The sequence below is a fragment of the Heloderma suspectum genome, chromosome 3 (assembly GCF_057233095.1).
Source record: "Heloderma suspectum isolate Gila_16-S chromosome 3, 16-S_ref, whole genome shotgun sequence".
Classification (NCBI taxonomy): Eukaryota; Metazoa; Chordata; class Lepidosauria; order Squamata; family Helodermatidae; genus Heloderma; species Heloderma suspectum.
The window spans coordinates 325,606,240-325,627,666 of record NC_139460.1 but is presented as its reverse complement, the minus strand read 5'-3'; the positions used below and the strand labels follow the sequence as shown (position 1 = coordinate 325,627,666).

The window sequence follows — 21,427 nt, the reverse complement described above, 5'->3', positions numbered from 1 at the left end:
AAGTGGTGTGGAGACCTGGGGAGCTGCTTCCAGATAGTGAGCTGGTTTGTAAGTGGGTTAAATAAGCCATGGTGGTTTGTTTAAACTGCGACGTGTGCCAGGCACCATTTGCATAATCGCCTGCCCAAGTGCTCTTGTCATGTTGCCCGAACCTGGGCAGCATGGCTTGTTGGAGGGGGAAACAACCCTCAAATAACCCACGGGCCTTTGTTGGTTATTTGAAGGTTGATTCCCCCAGCAACAAGCCATGCTGCCTGGGTTTGGACAACACAACAACTCCCGCCCAGGCAGGTGATTAGGCAAATGGCACTCGGCATGTGCTGCAGCATAAACACGCCACTATGTCTTGCTTAAACCACGGTGACTGTGTGAACCAGATCATTGTGAGTGAACTGAACTAATGGTCTGAGTTGGTCCTAGAGTGCTTCCAGGTGGAGGGCTCCTTGCACTGCCAGTCAGAAGGCTCTGTGCAGCAATTCCATCTCTTCTTTTTCCTTAAGCGATTTTCCCCAGAAAGAAAAAAAGACGGATGAAGGAGTGGGTGAAGGAGTGGGAAAACACAGGAGGGGTATGAGTAGAAGAAGATAACGTTGGAATGCCCCCTCCCCCTGTAAAATTCTGTGAATGAGACACTATAAAAGCCTCTCCTGGAAGCACCCACCAGCAGCTTCATACACCTCTTTCCACTTCTTTTAAATGTAGCAGTGGGGAGGGTTGGTCAGGGCTGGGGGAGGGTGGCTATTTAACCCCACCCCACTCCCTGGGCCATTTCCCCCATTTAAATCACTCTCCTCCCAACCTGATATTTGCCACAGTAGGGAAAACATCAGAGTACCCATATATTTCCCAAGGGACAGAGAGCAGATGGGTGGGGGTGGGGGGTTTGTTACATCAGGAAAATGGTGTGGAAAGGAAAGGGTTACCTCCACACATAGACACACACAGAGAAACACACACCAGCACCGAAGCTCCATTCCAGTTAGGGTGACCCGTTAGACATCAGCAAAAAAGAGGACATACACTGCCAAAAAGGGGGACAGAAGAAGGCACAGGGTTGCACAAAAATTGTATCCAGTGGTCAGTTTTGAAGCGCAGGCACTCGTCATGACAGTCCTCATAGCCAAGCTGCCAAGAGAGTCCAAAAACATCAGGCAGCTGTGTGGATCCACATCAACAAACCACGTCTATCAGTTTTCATCTCCAGCAAGAGCTGGTCTTTCATCAAGCTACTGTGCTTTAATTGACCATTTGAGAGCAAGCCATCCCAAAATTCTTTGCATTACAACAAGGAACAAGGGAGGGGAGTGGTGGCAGATGATGTCGGCATCCCTGCTAATAAAATGGTGCCAGTGCTGCTCCCATGAGAGCCCCGGCCCCGCTGCACCACAGATTGTATCTGCTCATTGATATTTACAGATGCTCGTTTAGAATGATGACTGCAGTTTAAATAGTAATAAAATACATCTGAGCACAGTGGGGAAGGCTGGGACCAGATGAGCTGTGTGCCTGCTGCTCTGTCTGCTGTCCAGGTGCTCACTGTGGATGCGCAACTTCAAGGCTCCTGCTGCGCTCCTTTCGTGGGTCTCTTTCTCTTTAAACTGGACATGGGGAATGGAAACAAAGCCCTATGAGGACAGACTGAAAGGACTGGACATGTTTAGCCTTGAGAAGAGAAGACCGAGGGGAGATAGGATAGCACTCTTCAAGTACTCAAAAGGTTGTCGCAGAGAGGAAGGCCAGGATCTCTTCTCCATCATCCCAGAGTGCCGGACACGGAATAGTGGGCTCAAGTGACAGGAAGCCAGGTTCCAGCTGAACATCAGGGAAAACATCCTGACTGTCAGCGCAATACGACAATGGAACCCATTACCTGGGGAGGTGGGGGGCTCTCCCACACTGGAGGCATTAGAGATGAGGATGGACAGCCATCTGTCAGGGATGCTCTGGCTTGGATTCCTGTATTGAGCAGGGGGCTGGACTCAATGGTCTTGTAGGCCCCTCCCAACCCTACTATTCTATCATTCTATGGACTGGACAGCCCTTCAAATAGAGGACTGTCCTTTGTCAAGTAGGACAAGTGGCCACTCTAATTCAAGGCGCCTTGATGCTGCTTTTTAAAAGAGAGAGAGAGACAGATTGAGGTCTAGTTTGGTCCAAATTCATGGAGCTGTAACAAAAGCTATTAGCTAAGCTGAACTTCCAGGCACAGAGAAAGTATAACTTTGAACCAGTGGAGGCTGGTGGCTCTGACATCAGTGGGACTGTGAATCTGCTCTGGGTTTCAGTCAGAAGCAGTCAGAACGTTAAAGGAGCTATCTATGGTCTGAAGCTATCCATTTTGCTTTGCACCATGGATAGCTCCTTTACAGTTCTGACTGGTTCTGACTGAAACCCGGAGCAGATTCACCACCCCACGGACACTGGAGCCACCCCCCTCTACTGCTTTGAACGCCAGTCACTGGGGCACGGCGGGGACCCCAGCTTTAGCCTTCGTGCCCCACTTGTGGCCTCCCAGGCTCTTGACAGCTGTGTACATTGCTTGAAGGCTTCGCTGCATCAAACTAAGAGCTATTTCAACCCCTTTAGGGTGGCCACTTATGAACTGCCAGAAAAAGAGGAAATGGATTGCCGAAAAGAGGTCAAAAGAGGACACCCTTTTGCATATAATTTACACATGCTAGTTGATATGTATAGATGCACATTTAGAAATTATGATTATAATTTAAATAGAAATACAGCCAATGCCACCGTAGTGTGGAAGACTATGGCCAGGGGCCTATATGCGTGTTCAGCGTCCTGTCCAGGGACTCCCTGTGGATGGGAAACAGTTCTGATGGTTCTTTATCTTTAAACCAGAACTGGGCAGGACAGCCCTTCAAGTAGAGGACGGACCTCCGGCAGGTCTTCAGACAGAGGACTGTCCACTGTAAAAGAGGGCACCTGAACCTGTGCAAAGCCGGGTCCGTTTGCTAGTGAAGAAATACATTACATCAATCTTGCCTGGATCGATGACAAGTTGGGCAAGCTTGCCCAGCATACCAGTGGTTGCTAAGCAACAACCAAGGGCTCCACACTCTTCTTCCTTCCTCCCAAAGAAGGCCCTTCCTTCCAGCTGGCCATCGCAGCCAATGGCCACTACTGCAAAAGGGGCAAGCTGGCCACTCTCCTAAGGAGAATGACTGGCTCTGTGGATACAGGCTGGTCAGGGGGTCGGGGGGGGCAAAGTGCTGGGGGCCCTGAGCTCCTACCTGCATTCTAGCCTCAGGATCACTGGCCAGGGTGCAGAACCCAGATTACAAAATAGCCAACAGTGGCTGGGCTGATAGATCGATGCATTCATCATGCTCTGCGCCTGGTGGGCCAAGTTTCATCTTACACCGCTGTGTAATTCCACTCAATAGCATCTCAAGGGCAGCGTCAGCATTCGCCAGCTGGGAGGGTGTGAATTCTGCAGAGTATGGAAATAGGAGATAAGCACTCCTCCTCGCCAGGACTAGGACAGCAATGTGGAGAGAGCATTCTCCGTGCTTTCCTGAGCATGGAGCCCTTCCCGAGGGTCAAACCAGACATGCCTTTCAGCACATGACTCAGAAAAGGACTTAAATTGGCACCATCCCTTCATTTGCAAGAAACAGCACTGGTGCAGGGAGAGGGGGGATTTAACCCCCTTCCCCTGAGCGATTTTCCTGCTGAAAAGCCTCCTGCCACTGCTCTCTCCCCCAATCTTTACAAAGGAAAAATTGTTTTAAAAATTAATTTTTGAAAATGTAAAAATCATTTTTACAGTCATTTACAATAATTCAAACCTTTCAGGCTGGATCCAGATTTAGGCACTCACAGAAGGTGCCTCCCCTCAATTCTGCTATAGGGAGGAAGGGGCGGGGAAGTGTGCTTCTGCCTGCCCTGTTGCACAGGCCTAAATCTGGATCCAACCTAATACCGTTAAAAAGCGAATGAGTCCTTCTCCTATCTAGAGACGTACCTCAGAGTAGCTCTTGCTACCCTGACAACAGCGAGACCATCCGGTTCCAACTGCCTTTTGTAGCCAGCTTGAGCGCCATTTTGGGGGCGGACAGGCAGGATATAAATTGAATGAGTAAATGCAATAAATGAAAGTGCAGGGCCTAGAGGGGTGCTGGGGACATGAAGGTGCAGCTATGATGGGCAGCGTCCCTGCCACCAGCCCTGGCAGGACTGTACAAAGACAGAGAAATGGAAGAAAAGGGGCAGTCAGCAGTGACGAGTCCGACCACTGTCAGCTTGGGTGGATCCCAGCATTCCTCCGATCCTGCCAGGTTTTGAGGCCGGGCCTGTGTTGTTTTATTTATTTGTGTACTGAAATATTTGAAACATGTCTTTTGAACAAATATTTCCAGGGTGGGCTAACAAGGCATACAGAAACAATACAATATTAGTGCCATGCCCAAAATCTCTCCCACATTTTTTTTTACCATTCTCTTTCAATTTGACAGAAAAGAAATTGCTTCCGAAAAGGAATTCAAAGGAGGAGAAATTTCGGAGAAGTTCTCATGGGTTGGGTCTGGGGTTCTTGCGCTTACCTTACTCGTGAGGTGGCTGAGGAGTGTGCATGAGTGTCCTGTCTGCACTTGTACAGCAATCTCTGTGGCAGCCGCCTTGGCTTCCCGCACTTCAGCTGAAGCCATCGTGAGGGAGACCTGGGGAGGCAACGCCTGCCGTGGGGCTTTCTCAGTCCAGGAAGTGCAGGTGGCCTGGGAGGCTGCAGACCAACGGGAAGGTGTGTGACACACACAGAGAAAACACACACAGCCCCTCGGCCACCTCGCAGTGATTAGGGAAGCTCAAAAATACCACTGAAAGAAATTCAAAATTCTGCCTCAGAACAGTGGAAGCCTCAGCAGAGTTGATGCTGTTGCCACTTGCAGGAACAGTGCAATAAACCAAAAACCCCGAGGAGAAAAGAAAGAAGCTGTGCTACAACCCTTGCCAGTAGTGAACCCTATCTGTGAGAAACTGTTGGAGAATTTCTCCTCTCCTAGGAGAAAGTCGGTGAAATTGTCCCTGCAATTTCTCTGCCCACAAATAGGCCGGAGAATTTTGCGAGGCCATTTGTGCACAGCTCTATACAGTATCACATGCCAACACACACACACCACACACAAGACTAAACCTAAAAATACCAATGAACAGCATGTGTTAAGCATTCCAGCAGAAACATGAAAGGAAGCTAGTCAGGGAAGCCCAATAGCCAGTTAGGATGGCCAGGTGTCCTACTTTACATAGGGCAGTCCTCTACTGAAAGACATCCTCTATTCCAGGAGTGGGCAACTTGTGGCCCTCGAGATTTTCAGCCTACACTTCCCATCAGCCCCCACCACTGGCTATGCAGACTAGGATCTATGGGCCAAAACATCTGAAGGGCTACCAGTTACACCCTCCTGCTCTGTTTGAAGGGCTGTTAAGACCCAGTCCAGATTAAAGACAAAAGAGCCACAAGAAACCATAACAAGAGAGTGCAGGGGCCTTGAGTTTGCCCATCACAGTTAGCAACTGGGCAGCAGGCACACAGGTCACCTGGTCACAGTCTTCCCTACTGTGGTGAGATATATCATAAGTAATTAATTCTACAGTTGCATCTTTACATATAAATTAGCATATGCATTTTTTGTCCAATTGTGTGTCCTCATTTGTCCTCTTTTTTGGCAATGTGTAACTGGCCACCCTACCTCTAGTAGAGGGCAGCCTTGTCCTGGCAACGAAAAACTGATAACGAAGGACTGAGAACTTCCCCACAGAGGGAGTTCCACAGATCAGATGCTACTGCAGTGAGCTTTTCTACATGATGCTGTTTGTTGTTGTTCAGTCGTTCAGTCGTGTCCGACTCTTCGTGATCCCATGGACCATAGCACACCAGGCCTTCCTGTCCTGCGCTCTCTCCCGGAGCGTGCTCAAGTTCATATTCATTGCATCGGTAATGCTATCTAGCCATCTCATCCTCTGCCGTCCCCTTCTCCTTTTGCCTTCAGTCTTTCCCAGCATCAGGGTCTTTTCCAGAAAGTTTTCTCTTCGCATTAGGTGGCCAAAATATTGGAGCTTCAGCTTCAGTATCTGTCCTTCCAATGAGCACTCAGGGTTGATTTCCTTTAGGATGGACTGATTTGACCTCCTTGCAGTCCAGGGGACTCGTAAGAGTCTTCTCCAGCACCACAGTTCGAAAGCATCAATTCTTCGGCACTCAGCCTTCCTTATAGTCCAGCTCTCACAGCCATACATTACTACTGGGAAAACCATAGCTTTGATTAGACGGACCTTTGTCGGCAAGGTGATGTCTCTGCTTCTTACTATGCTGTCTAGGTGTGCCATAGCTTTCCTCCCAAGGAGCAAGCGTCTTTTAATTTCATGGCTACAGTCACCGTCTGCAGTGATCTTGGAGCCCAAGAAAGTAAAATCTGCCACTGCTTCCATTTCTTCCACTTCTATATGCCAGGAAGTGATAGGGCCAGATGCCATGATCTTCGTTTTTTTAATGTTGAGTTTCAAACCAGCTTTTGCACTCTCCTCTTTCACCCTCAACAAGAGGCTCTTGAGATCCTCTTTGCTTTCTGCCATTAGGGTGGTATCGTCTGCATATCGGAGGTTGTTGATAATTCTCCCGGCAATCTTAATTCCGATCTCTGATTCATCCAACCCGGCATTTCTCATGATGTACTCTGCATATAAGCTAAATAAGCAGGGTGACAATATGCAGCCCTGTCGTACTCCTTTCCCAATTTTGAACCACTCGGTTGTTCCATATCTGGTTCTTACTGTTGCTTCTTGACCCTCGTACAGGTTTCTCAGGAGACAGGTAAGGTGGTCTGGTACTCCCATCACTTTAAGAATTTGCCACAGTTTGTTGTGATCCACACAATCAAAGGCTTTAGCGTAGTCAATGAAGCAGAAATAGACGTTTTTCTGGAATTCTCTTGCTTTCTCCATGATGCAGCGAATGTTGGCGATTTGATCTCTAGTTCCTCTGCCTCTTCGAAACCCAGCTTGTACTTCCAGTAGTTCTCGGTTCGCATACTGCTGAAGCCTAGCTTGTAGGATTTTGAGCATCACCTTGCTGGCATGTGAAATGAGCGCAATTGTATGGTTGTTTGAACACTCTTTGGCATTGCCCTTCTTTGGAATTGGAATGTAAACTGACCTTTTCCAGTCTTGCAGCCATTGCTAAGTGTTCCAAATTTGTTGCATATTGAATGCAGCACTTTAACAGCATCATCTTTTAGGATTTTAAATAGCTCAGATGGAAGACTGTCATCTCCACTAGCTTTGTTGTTAGTAATGCTTCCTAAGGCCCACTTGACTTCACTCTCTAGGATGTTCGGCTCAAGTTCAGTGACCGCACTATCATGGCTATCAGGGACATTCAGATCTTTCCTGTATAGTTCTTCTGTGTATTCTTGCCACCTCTTCTTAATCTCATCTGCATCTGTTAGGTCCCTGCCTTCTTTGTCCTTTATCATGCCCGTCTTTGCACAAAACGTTCCCTTGAGATCTCCGATTTTCTTGAAGAGATCTCTAGTCTTTCCCATTCTGTTGTTTTCCTCGATTTCTTTGCATTGTTCATTTAAGAAGGCCTTCTTGTCTCTCCTTGCTATTCTCTGGAACTCTGCATTCAGTTGGATATATCTTCCCCTTTCTCCCTTGCTTTTCGCTTCCCTTCTTTCCTCAGCTACTTGTAAAGCCTCATCAGACAGCCACTTGGCTTTCTTGCATTTCTTTTTCTTTGGGATGGATTTCGTTGCTGCCTCCTGAACAATGTTACAGATGCTGTTAATCAGGTATTAATCCGCTGTATCTACTTTCGGTTTCATCACAGAATTGAGATCCAAGCAGTACACAAGGGGTGTTTCCTTTCCTGCTTTTCTGCTACATAACCTCTAGGTGGCACTGTGGTATAGCATACTAGTGCAAACACACAAGAGGAAATGGTGCTTTCTTTCATTTTCACAATTAAATGCCACATTTTCCCTCTAGAAAATCTCGCCGAAAATCTTGGTTAGACACAGAAGCAAAACTGGAGGGTCATGACATTGTCTAAAGAACCCATAAACAACTGTGAGTAGGGAATAATGAGCACAGAATAAATGCCTTGTGTAGAACAGTCCCCTGTCCCACTTTGCCACCCACTGTAATTCAGATGGCGGCAACAGTTTGACTTGGCCGTCTGAGAGCTTTCTCAACTCAGGGCATGGTCCATATGAGAGCAGTCAGCCTTTAAGGTATCCTGGGCCAAGACAGTTTATGGCTTTAAAGACTAAAACTAGTGTTTGAACCTGGGCCTGAAATTAGAGTGGCCACTTATGAATTGCCAAAAAAGAGGTTGATAGATGATACACATTTGCATAGAGCTATAAGTTTGGATGTCTAGACTGGCCATGTTCTTTGTTCAATGCTATTTTTACAAAGATGTCATGGGGGAAGGAACATTTGGTTCATCACAGCAGAGGATGAAGAAGTGTTCAGCATGCCCATCTGTCTGCTCTTTTACGGTGCTTTATTATTTATAATAATAATAATAATTTATTTCATTTCTATAACGCCCAATAGCCAAAGCTCTCTTGGTACTTTATAAAAAATAGATATCACAGTACAAGATAATAAAAACATAATACAAAATCTCTAACATACAACATTTAAAACAATGTAAACAATTTAAAACATTTACAATAAGATACTGGACATGATAGAAACAACTGACATAAATGTTCCATCATATGCCACCAAATGCCTAGGAGTAGAGGACAGTCTTAACCTGGTGCCAAAAAGATGATAGTGTTGGTGCCAGGCTGACCTCAGGGGGGAGGGCATTCCATAATCATGGTCCATCATATAACTTTAAATTGCACATATAACTCCCCCCTTTAGATGTAACTGGGGTGAACATTTGTTTGAAGGTCTGATTCTGCTGCCATCGGGTATTTCTACATGAGGCTTTTATCCCACTTCCAGATTCTTAGTGGGATTAGATTCGGCTCCTTTACACATGCCTTTTTCAAGGGCCAGGGGAGGCCTTTCACTGCCTTTCTATATGTTTCATTATACAGCCACTAGATGCCACTGTGGTATAATGGAATTATGCAATTACACAAGACTCTCATGCTGCCATTTCTAAATAATACTAGACTTTTCTTGTTATGAAAAAACTGCGATAATAGTTACAAAGCACAGGAGAGGCCCTGGAGGAGGAGGAGGTTATGTAAAGGACCCTCAAACTACCATAAGTGAGGAATCACAAGCGCACAACAAAAGCCTCATTTGGAAAGGCTCATCAAGCATAGTTTTACCTAAGCTCTGCTTCTGAAGGTTTGTTTCATTTGGAGGCACTGAGTTCTGCCGTTGTTCCATATCAAATCAAACATCGTTTCTCACTTCCTCATGCTGTGATTACCTTGTGTGCTGTTGGGCAGGAAGTGAAAATCATGTGCCCACACACTCCCATCAGTGAATCATGCCGCAGCCCCCTTTTTAAAGAATGTAGAGGGCCGATTCCTTGCCCTCCCACCCACTCTTCACTATCAGGTGATGCTGTCAGTTTGAATTGGCTATCCATGGTGCATCTTCTATCCAGTTTCTCCCATGAGACCTGCATGGCTCTGCTATTCTCTGCTTTAAAAATGGAAAATTAGTGCTGGCTGGCGAGCAAAACACTTGCCCGTGTGCAGGGGTGGATGGGAGGAGTGGAGAAATCAACAGCAATACACAACCAAGCCTTGAATAAGGTTGCCAACTTCTGCCTGTCCCTGCTTCTGTGCCCTTAACAGCCGTGAGATCTGCAGGAGTTAACCAGGCAGTGAAGTCTTTATCGTCTCTCCATGCCATGATAAGCTTCTCCTGCTAGTTTCTGCAGCCCAAGCTACCATTAAAGGGCACACAAGCAAATCAGACCACTTTTTCTGGTCAGTTGGCATTCCTGGCTTGTTAAGACTGGCCATGAATGTGGCAGTGCCACCGAAGTATCAGTAGTGGCAGAGGCGGTGGGTCCGTGGCATCGGGCCAAGCAACAGCCAAGGTCAGAGTCGAGATTAAGTTGTTGGTAGAGGATTACTCTGCACTGCGGGGAGGCTGGGCAGGAGGGAGCAGAGGATTCGAGGAGCTGGAGCCAGAAAACTACGTGACGAACACTAGACAGAGCTGTGCTGTCCAGAGAGGCCAATCCTATATAAATGTGTTACAGTCAGCCAATCAGGAGCACTCATCTTGCTGAAGGACTATTGGACTGGTCTCCGTTGTCTCTAATGCTAGAGAGCGCAGCATTGTGAGGAAAGATGGCGGCCAGGCATGCCGCCCCATTGGCCACGTGGACGGTCAGTGCTCACTTCCTGACTGATTGTCACATCACGAACACCCCGGACACAGCGGAGGCTTCAGACGAATATTACTTGTGGGTGAATATTTTCAGAGTGAAAGGGGGAGTACTTGAAATGTTCTCCAACCCCCCCTCTCCAGACCTCAAAAAACGTGCTTTTTTATGTTGTGCTTGCACCATTTAACTCTTTTTTTGTTCCTGCTGTTTCTTGCTCATCAGCAGCCATGCTCTAGCTCACTTCTGTGGGATAGGATGGGACCGCAATTCTTCTCAGGTGGACATCGCTGAGTGTGGGCTAACCTCCCGCCACCCCAATCCCACTTGGAAAGTATGCTGCTTCCTTCAAAATTAGCCCACTTCCTTTTCCCTCCCAGTTTGGGCACTGTAGAAGAAGAAGAAGAAGAAGAAGAAGAAGAAGAAGAAGAAGAAGAAGAAGAAGAAGAAGAAGAAAGATATTCTTTCTGACTACAATTCACCCCCCCAACTTGACACCCTCCAGATGTGTTGGGCTGCAACTCCCATCACTCCCAGCCCACATGGCCAATGGAATGATGGGAGTCGCAGTCCAACACATCTGGAGGATGCCAAGTTGGAGAAGGCTGGACTACCTGATCCACCCAAGCAGAAATCAAAACGAAAGTGAGGCTTCCTGTTGTCACTCTGGATGGCAGAACATTTTCACTTCGCTTTGCTGTGGTCCCAAATTATCACTGCAATGGGTGGGGTTTTCATTTCACAGCAAGGGCACTTTCTTTGTGGAAGTCCCCTCCTCCAATTTTGATTCAGCCCTAGAATTCATTGCCACATGAATTGCCACTAGCCTACATGTCAGTCGTTGAAGAAAAACAAAATTACACAAATTCATGGTGAGTAGGTCTATCAGCAAGCATTATGGGCAAACAACGTGTTACAGTTACATGCAAATGCAACCCAACATGTTTTTAGTTTTTAATAAAAAGCCGGCTTGGGAAGCAAGCTATGATTTTGAGCAGATAAGTTGCAGGACGTATGGAGTGTTTAATCCTTTCCTTGTCAGACATTCTTCCCACCCATTTTCCCACAGCTGATTTTCCCCCAGCTAATTTTCCCCCAATGAGGCTCCAGTTCCTATTTCTATATTTAATGTATTTCTATACTGCCTTTCTGAAACCCACCTGGGCGATTTACAAACAATTCTAAAAAATAAAACTGTAATCAGAGAAAAACATAATAAAACAATAAAAGCAACATTAAGAGCCATGATAACAATGCAAAAAGCCAAGTTAAAAAGATGCTCCTTCACCCCTTTCCTGAGTGCAGAAAGAGTGGGGACTAGTTGCAGCTCCAAAGGGACTGCATCCCAGAGTGCATTTAGGAGCAACAAGAGAAAGCCCTCTCCCACCTGCTCCACAAACAGGCCTTTGCAAGCAGGGGCATCTTTGAAAGAGCCTCTCCTGCTGATCTTAATCACTGAGCGGGTTCATAATGAGATAAGTGGCCCCTCAGATAGCCAGGCCCTATGCTGTTTACAGCCAGTGGCCATGTGGGCTGTGAATGATGGGAGTTGCAGTCCAATGCATCTGGAGGACATCTGGTTGGGGTGAAACAAAATTGGAAGACATTCAAAACGATCCAGTGGAATAAAGAGATGAAGTCTCAGGCCCAGATAGCCCAAGACTACTTCTTGGAATAAAACCACATATATTTTTTCAGCATTCATTTCTTTATTGGGTCGGGGAAAGCTGGGTTGGAGCACTGGACTCGGGGTGGAGAGCCCTGGGTTCAAATCTCCACCCAGCCATGGAGTCCGCTTGCTTGCCAGCTTATTTGCAAAGCACCATGGAGAGCTCCTTTAGAGTTCTGACTGAAACCTGGAGCGGATTGGCCGCCCCACTGACATCCGAGCCAGCAGCCTCCACTGATCCCAGCTTTCCCCACAGTGGCACACACGGTTCTCCAGCCCCAGTTTTTCCTTGCAGCAACCCTGGAACAGACGGTCAGAGAAAGGTGCTACACACCAGCTGCAGGCAGATTTGAGCGGCAGCAAGGAGCAATATCGGCAAGCCCAAGGAAAGGAAAGGAAAGGAAAGGAAAGGAAAGGAAAGGAAAGGAAAGGAAAGGAAAGGAAAGGGATGCTCTCAACAGGGAAGGATCTGGGCGGTAGAGTCAGCAACGGTGCTAATGTTATCAATGGAGAAGCAGAGCAGTGGGCCTTTTATCTGTGTTGCTGCTGGAGACCCAATTCCTGGAGGCAGAAGAGGGCGGGATTTGGGTGGTCCTGTGTGGCAAGATAAGGGGTGAATTTACCAAGCATCCTCCTCCTTTCTCAGAATGGTTTCTCTGCCTTCCTGCACTAATCCCAGTATAATTAAACTGATACATTCTGGTGGTCGTTTCTTTTTTAAAAAAAAGAACATGAAAAACTTGGATCAGAGAAAAAGAGGCTAATCCTATTTCAAAGGAAATCGCTCAGGAATTGAAGGGATCCCCCCAGTGCCTTCCCCATTGTTTTTAAAGCCCCCCCACACACACACATACACAGTGATTTCAAGGCAGGGAAAGGGGTTTATGCCAATGAGAAAGCACTCAGCTTTGTCACGGTGAGATCCATGGAAAGAAAGCTCAGCCAAGCTCAGGAAGAACAGTGCTGACATGAGGGGATCTCAGGCCTGGAAAGACGCATGCACCTCCCAGGTGGAATAACCGCAGCCTGAATGTGGGGCACGTGCATTGGGCCACACGCAACGCCTGCTGTTTGGGGCTCCTATGAAGTTGACAGCAAGTTAAACTGACTGCAAGATGTGGGAAGCTGGCTGACATATTGAAAGGGCCATAGCTCAGTGGCAAAGCCCCCACTCGGCAGGGAGAAGACCCCAAGTTCAATCTCTGGCATCTCCAGTTAAAGCAGGGGCGGGGGACCTCTGGCCTGCAGGCCTAATCTGGCCTGTGGAGTTCCCTGTCAAGCCCCAAGCCCTGGAGGAATCCCCCTGGAGGAAGCCCTTCTGTTATTTGCAAGGAGAGATCCGAGATAACAGCAGGGATGTGGGGGAAGGGAGTTCAGCCAGCACTGGAAGGAGCTGCTCCTCCCAGTGTGCCAGCCAAGTCAGTTGCCCCCGCTGCACCTTCCCGTGTTGGGGAGGAAGCGCCATGGGCAAAGCCGCCCTGGCCTAGATGGCAGGTGGAACAGCCCATTCCCATCCTTCTCACCTGTAATCCTTTAAGTGGACCCAGATGACAAGGCTGGGAAAAGACTTTCTCTCTCTCTCTCTCTGCCTGAGACCTGTCAGAGTGGCCAGTCCCGGGCCAGATGGGCCAGTGATCTCTGAGGGCCAAACTAGACATGATGGAGCAGCCGTGTGTGCATTATCCAATGAAAATGCTCCACTTACATATAAAGTGGGGGTGCGGGCGCTCCTCTTTGCTTGAAAAGGAGTGTGCAGCGAAGGAGAATGAAACCCGAAGATAAGTTTGAGCCCAGCTCACTTCTAGATGTGGAGCCAGGCTGCGAGGGTGGGGTGCTTAAAGCAGTGAGTTGCAGTGTGATAAGGCAGGCGAGGGTGGTGGATTTTGATCCCCTCCCCCACACGCTCAAGAGTAGAAATCCCCCGTCCTCTGTGCAGGGCCGGCTTCAGAGGCAGGTGACCTGTCATGTGCCATCTGCGTGCAAATTTATTGCCTTATTTGGCCAGGGTAAATCATGCCTGCAATTGATGCATCAAAGTGGTGAAATCGGCTACAAATGCAACCACCACCAAAATAAGGTACTCAAAAGCTGAACAAAATGCTGGCTGGGAATGAGGGGAGTTGCAGTCCAACACATCTGGAGGGCACCAAGTTGGGGAAGGCTGACATATGGCTGGGCGGAAGTATTCAGCCCCATGATTTTCATCACTTTCAGGACTGGGCCAAAAGGACCTTTGAAGATTTTTGTGACCCCAGGGGTCTGGGTGAACTTGTAATATGGGGTGGGGGACGTACACTGAAAGAGACAGAACAGGAGAGGATCGCAGTCCCTGTTACATAGCAAAGCTTTGCTGCCGCTTCAGTGACCAGTAGCCCGGTGGTACTCCTCAGTACAAACAGAATGGCCCAGTGGGAACGGCGCTTCGTCATGACATAGCAGCATCCACACGGACACTGACCCGGGTGGCACATAACAGCGGCAAATCGTGGGTCAATTAAACACGCTGTGCTGTGTTGGGCTCATTCCACAGCCATTTTGAATATTCAGCCCCGGATCCAGCCAATTGGGGGTTGCTCCATGACACCCAAACCTGGACACCACGACCTGATTCACAAGACCCGGCAGCCCGTTGTGGGCTAATTCACCCTCAGGGAGCTGCGGAGTGTGCTGGCCTCTGTTATGAATATGCAACAGGGGTTGTCATCTGGTGCATACCAAGCCAGAGGGGTTATCTGAGACCTAAACAACCCTCGCATAACTCTACAACAGACCGTGGGTTACGCAAGGGTTGTTGAACCCTCAAATAATGCCTGCTGGCCGGGTTTGCATGACATGACAACCCCAGCAACCCCCAGCTGGGGCTTGCATATTCACAATGACGGACAGCACGTGCCGCAACACCCTGGGGTTAATTGATTCACAGTGGCTGCTACTCAGGTCCCTTTTGGGGTTCAGGTGTTGGGAACAGCGGGCTTAGAAGAAAGCCATGGAATGGGAAAGGACTGAAACTTTGGTTCACAAGCAGTCCTGTCTTTCCTTGAGGGCAGGATGTTTTGCTGCCTGGAGTCTGAGGTGCAGGCAATCGTGCTGGCAAAGCATTGCTCAAGTTGTGGGACAATAGGCCACTATGAGAAGAAGTTGCAATGTCTGTTACTCCTCACAGCTAGCAGCTCCATGCGTCCGGAATGTTCCCAGATACCCTGTTGAGGCCTAAGGTAACATCAGCTGCCAAAACTATGAAAAAAAGAGAGACTTTTTGCAGATTTCTGCCACCCAATATGTTTTTCACCAATCCAGAACCACATTTCTAGTTGACAACTGAAAAGAAGGAAAAAAGGTCAATCAGAAGGCAAGATAGTTTAGTGGAGTCAGTGAATCAAAAAGTGACTGAACCCCTGGAGAAGGGCTTCAGTTCAGTCCTTTATGTTGTTTGTTCTGTTCTGCATGGCTTTAGCTCTTGCTAACACTGTTTTGCTAATTCGGGGGCCTTTGGGGCCATAGTTTGCATGTTTGCCTTCTTTTTGAGAGAACAAGAGATTTCTTCCTTTGACCGTGTCTCTTCTTCAGTTTTTAAGGCTGCAGCTGGCCATCGTTTTTGAAAGAGATTTTTGGAACTAGATGCCCAGATCCTGAGAAGCTTCATTCAATTTTCCTCTGCTATTCTATTCTATTCTATTCTATTCTATTCTATTCTATTCTATTCTTTTCTATTCTATTCACTGGTGAGGCTCAGACTGCTTGGAATCATAGAATAGTAGGGTTGGAAGAGGCCTATAAGGCCATCGAGTCCAACCCCCGCAACTCTTTTCCATTTTAAAACATTCTCTCCACTTTCTGTCTGAATTAATTTTTCCTAACTGGACTTTGCTGAGTCCTATACCTTGGATTCTAGGAGAGGTCTCTTTCAACCTTCCTCTGGGTCCACAAAAGTTTGTTCTTCAGATCTTTGCTTGGGATAGGTAGCTACACCTTCCTTTTAACACCCCCCCCCCTCCATTCTTCCCTCCTTCCTTTTCTCTAAAAGTTTAGACCATACTGCTATATAGCTGAAAGCCTCAAACAGTGCATTTAACTAATGCGGACTGGTGGCATTTTAAGTGATGCTAAGTAACAATTCTGGGAATGATATTAAAGGCAAAATTGAAGTACTTTGGCCACATAATGAGAAGAGAGGATACCCTGGAGAAGATGCTGATGCTAGGGAAAGTGGAAGGCAAAAGGAAGAGGGGCCGACCAAGGGCAAGATGGATGGAGGATATTCTGGAGGTGACGGACTCGACCTTGGGGGAGCTGGGGGTGGCGACGGCCGACAGGAAGCTCTGGCGTGGGCTGGTCCATGAAGTCACGAAGAGTCGGAAGCGACTGAACGAATAAACAACAAGTAACAATTCAAACTGCTGCTAGTTCAGCCTCCTATAACTTTCATTATGTCTTAGCTATTCCATTTGATACTCTAATACCTTTCTCCTAACATTGCTTTCTAATAGGCCTTAGCAAGAGTTAAACTTGTGTATTTTGCATAGTGTAATCTTTACATGTAACCAGTGTAGTTCATAAGTATAAATGTATTTTTTCTGTAATCATTGCAGGTTTCACATTCTATTCTTGCATGTGATGTTCTTTTGCAATTACTTTTCTCGGTAAACCATTCCTATCTTAAGACTTCCTGTGTGGCATGTTTTCATTTGTTTAACAAATTGAAAAGGTATTCACTGCTTTTGCTTAAATTTTAAAATATATTACCAAACATATTGAACTTCTGAATAGCCTTAAGTCAGCTCTGGTGAAACTCTCTCGCCCACTGGAGCAACGTCAGAACCTCATCTTCAGTGGGTTGTGTTCTCCAAATCAGGTCATAGTGTCTGGGTTGGGGGGGGGCACGTAGCAACCCCCGATTGGCCTGATCGGGGGTTGAATAATCAAAATGGCCATGGAATGTTCACATCACATGCCACAGCAATTTTTGAGTTAATTAACCCACGATTTGTCACCGTTATGTGCACACAGCCTCTTGGTTTAAAGAAGATAGCCACTGCCCTGCTGACATAGGATTACATGTCCACTGGGCCTTCTGTTTGCAATAAGGAACATCACCGGCCTGCTATTTAGGGCCTCTTCCACCTCAGCTCCGTTATGGTAAGCCATCCCCTTCCCCCAAATAGTAGTACTTCGCCCAGCCACCCCCAAATGCTCCATTTTCACAGGAGTTGTTGTTCAGTTGTTCAGTCGTGTCTGACTCTTCGTGACCACATGGACCATAGCACGCCAGGCCTTCCTGTCCTGCGCTCTCTCCCGGAGCGTGCTGAAGTTCATATTCATTGCATCAGTGATGCTATCCAGCCATCTCATCCTCTGCCGTCCACTTCTCCTTTTGCCTTCAGTCTTGCCCAGCATCAGCATCTTTTCCAGAGAGTTTTCTCTTCACATTAGGTGGCCAAAATATTTGAGCTTCAGCTTCAGTATCTGTCCTTCCAATGAGCACTCAGGGTTGATTTCCTTTCGGATTGACTGATTGCACCTCCTTGCAGTCCAGGGGACTCGTAAGAGTCTTCTCCAGCACCACAGTTCGAAAGCATCGATTCTTCAGCGCTCAGCCTTCCTTATAGTCCAGCTCTCACAGCCATACGTTACTACTGGGAAAACCATAGCTTTGATTAGATGGACCTTTGTTGGCAAGGTGATGTCTCTGCTTCTTACTATGCTGTCTAGGTTTGCCATAGCTTTCCTCCCAAGAAGCAAGCGTCTTTTAATTTCATGGCTATAGTCACCATCTGCGGTGATCTTGGAGCCCAAGAAAGTAAAATCTGCCACTGCTTCCATTTCTTCCCCTTCTATATGCCAGGAAGTGATGGGGCCAGATGCCATGATCTTCGTTTTTTTAATGTTGAGTTTCAAACCAGCTTTTGCACTCTCCTCTTTCACCCTCAACAAGAGGCTCTTGAGATCCTCTTCGCTTTCTGCCATTAGGGTGGCATCGTCTGCATATCGGAGGTTGTTGATAATTCTCCCAGCAATCTTAATTCCGACCTGTGATTCATCCAACCTGGCGTTTCTCATGATGTACTCTGCATATCAGTTAAATAAGCAGGGCGACAATATGCAGCTTTGTCGTACTCCTTTCCCAATTTTGAACCACTCGGTTGTTCCATGTCTGGTTCTTACTGTTGCTTCTTGACCCTCGTACAGGTTTCTCAGGAGACGGATAAGGTGGTCTGGTACTCCCATCACTTTAAGAATTTGCCACAGTTTTTGTGATCCACACAATCAAAGGCTTTAGCGTAGTCTTTCCCATTCTGTTGTTTTCCTCGATTTCTTTGCATTGTTCATTTAAGAAGGCCTTCTTGTCTCTCCTTGCTATTCTCTGGAACTCTGCATTCAGTTGGATATATCTTCCCCTTTCTCCCTTGCTTTTTGCTTCCCTTCTTTCCTCAGCTACTTGTAAAGCTTCATCAGACAGCCACTTGGCTTTCTTGCACTTCTTTTTCTTTGGGATGGATTGAGTTGCTGCCTCCTGAACCATGTTACGGACCTCCGTCCATATTTCCTCAGGCACTCTGTCTATCAGGTCTAATCCCTGAAATCTATTCCTCACCTCCACTGTATATTCATAAGGGATATGACTGAGGTCATACCTGAATGGTTTAGTGGTTTTCCCTACATTCTTCAATTTAAGCCGAAATTTTGCAACAAGAAGCTCATGATCTGAGCCACAGTCAGCTCCAGGTCTTGTTTTTACTGACTGTATAGAGCTTCTCCATCTTTGACTGCAAAGGACATAATCAATCTGATTTCAATATTGACCATCTGGTGATGTCCATGTGTAGAGTCGTCTCTTGTGCTGTTGGAAAACAGTGTTTGCTATGATCAGCGTGTTCTCTTGGCAAAACTCTATTAGCTTTTGTCCTGCTTCATTCTGTACACCAAGGCCATGCCTGCCTGTTGTCCTGGTGATTTCTTGACTTCCTACTTTAGCATTCCAATCCCCTATGATGAAGAGGACATCTTTTTTTGGTGTTAGTTCTAAAAGGTGTTGTAGGTCTTCATAGAACCGATCAACCTCAGCTTCTTCGGCATCAGTGGTTGGGGCATAGACTTGAATTACTGTGATGTTGAATGGTTTGCCATGGATTCATACTGAGATCATTCTATCGTTTTTAAGATTGTACCCCAGTACTGCTTTTCCCACCCTTTTGTTGACTATGAGTGCTACTCCATTTCTTCTAAGGGATTCTTGCCCACAGTAGTAGATATGATGGTCACCTGAATTAAATTCGCCCATGCCTGTCCATTTTAGTTCGCTGATTCCCAAGATGTCGATGTTCAATCTTGCCATCTCATGTTTGACCACCTCCAGCTTACCTTGATTCATTGATCTTACATTCCAAGTTCCTAAACAGTATTGTTCTTTACAGCATCGGATTTTCTTTTCACCACCAGACACATCCACAGCTGAGTGTCCTTTCAGCTTTGGCCCAGCCGCTTCACTCTTTCTGGCGCTACTTGGAAATACCCTCTGCTCTTCCCCAGTAGTATATTGGACACCTTCCGACCTGAGGGGCTCATCTTCCGGCATCATATCTTTTAGCCTTGTGATACGTTCCATGGGGTTTTCTTGGCAAGAATACTGGAGTGGGTTGCCATTTCCTTCTCCAGTGGACCACATTTTGTCAGAACTCTCTGCCATGACCTGTCCGTTTTGGGTGGCCCTGCACGGCATAGCTTATGGCTTCACGGAGTTACGCAAGCCCCTTCGCCACAACAAGGCAGTGATCCATGAAGGGGTTTTTCACAGGAGACAGCCCCATAAAAGCGGGGGGTGGGAGAGGCATTTTCAGCCCAACAGTAGTATAAGACATCTTCACATTTTTATTCCTAGGAATGCAAGCAAATGCTACATGAAAGTAGCTCCGTAATTCAGGGCTCATCTAACCATGCTGCTCCTCCCCCAAATATATTATCACAATCTGTTCAGATTTAAGGATTTCAAGGTGTGTGTGTGTGTTTTAAAACACACCCTTGAAACAGCATGGTTCTTTGCATACATCCACAGCCCATACTAATTTCTCCAGCTGGCAAAACCCCAAATCCAAGGTGGAGTCAAGGGTGAGGGTGCATTGCATACTTTCCTCAAGCTGGCCTAGCTCACTGGCTACAGAAGCTGGCGTTCAGGTGCCAGCCACGGGCAGACACAGCTGGCCTACTGCTCACTTCCCGCAGCTCATGGATGTTAGGTTGAGGGACCAGCATCAACAGAAGATGCTCAGCTGGCCTCATCCCCCAAACCAGTCATCACTGTTTCAGTTTGGCTTACAGTTGCCAGGTCTCCAGCATCTGAAAATCTGAGACACTTGGCTGAGGTTTTGTGATGTCACAGGGCTGCCTATTCTTAAAACAGGGACCCAGCATTAAAACGGTGGAACTAGAGACAAGAAGGCTCAGACAAATGGAAGAAGAAGAAGAAGAAGAAGAGCAGCACTTCATTCCCACAGCAGGGAAGGTTTTTCCTATTTTTTCCACTGCAATTAGACAGTTAGGGAAACACTGAAGAAGGATAAACCCCTTTCATGCGATATTCTCCCTTTCAGAACGCTGGGTGGTCTTTGTTCTTATTCTTATGATTTGGGAGTTGGTCTGAATGACCTTTCAGGAATCCCTTATGGCCCAGTGCCTATGATTGCAAAGAGATTCAGGAAGCGTTCCAACTATGTAATCCTAGGCAGAGCTACCAGTGTGGGTGCCTTGAGGCAATGCCTCTTAAAGGAAGGAGACGTCTTTCATTGGAGCTAAGGTGGCTCAAGGAGACACAGGGCTTCTTCACACGGAGCTTTTATCCTGCTATTGAGATTGCTCACTCACGGAAGTTTGCAGGCCCTTTAGATGACGTCATGAACCTCCAGGGCGTCTCCCGCACTAAATGACCTTTATTCCATTTTTAAATAGAATGACCTTTTTTCCGTTTTTAAATAGATCGGAGATAATGAGCTATCAAATTACTCCACTTGTGTTCCGCTTGAGTTCCCTCCATGAAAAAGGAAAAGCTGCAAGAAGAGGCACGAGATCAATGAAACATACTGAAGACTCCGATAAGTGGGAGAAGGCAGGGGAAAGGAAGAGCATGTAAAGGGAGTCAGTTGTGATCCTGCATTTAAAAGGGAAGCAGAAAGCCCCCTTTTAAATGCAGGATTTTACGTTGGTGTGGACATACTCACAGGTGATGGGCAGAAATGATACATTTTTCTTTCCCCACTACACAAAGGGTGGGGGTGAATGAGGTCTGTGTGTGTAGCAGGGGTCTGCCTGCACTAGAAATGGGTCTGCAAAGGAGGTAAAAAGCTGACTTTGCTCTCTGAAGGAAATCCTATGGCACTATGGGTTCCCCCTAGATGACTGTGATGCTGTGAACCCTCTTCTTATTCTCAGCCTGTATGTAT

General features: G+C 47.0%; 2 pseudogenes across 15 annotated transcripts in view; both read right to left on the bottom strand.

The window, feature by feature from the left end:
* LOC146351768 (protein CFDP2 pseudogene) overlaps positions 1-21,427 on the bottom strand; it is a 58,909-nt pseudogene that overhangs the window by 20,269 nt on the left and 17,213 nt on the right. For 2 of the 14 annotated variants that reach the window (XR_014789663.1, XR_014789664.1), the window contains one exon: positions 3,249-3,448. The exons of 4 other annotated variants lie outside the window; for them this stretch is intronic. The product of XR_014789663.1 is annotated as a protein CFDP2 pseudogene, transcript variant X10 (transcript). Of the gene's footprint in view, positions 1-3,248; positions 4,833-13,701; positions 13,791-21,427 lie in introns of those variants that run through there. 8 more of the 14 variants (XR_014789659.1, XR_014789660.1, XR_014789656.1 and 5 more) reach the window with 7 other exon arrangements.
* LOC146351769 (protein CFDP2 pseudogene) lies at positions 8,505-19,713 on the bottom strand (annotated as a pseudogene). The gene has a single exon (XR_014789668.1). The product of XR_014789668.1 is annotated as a protein CFDP2 pseudogene (transcript).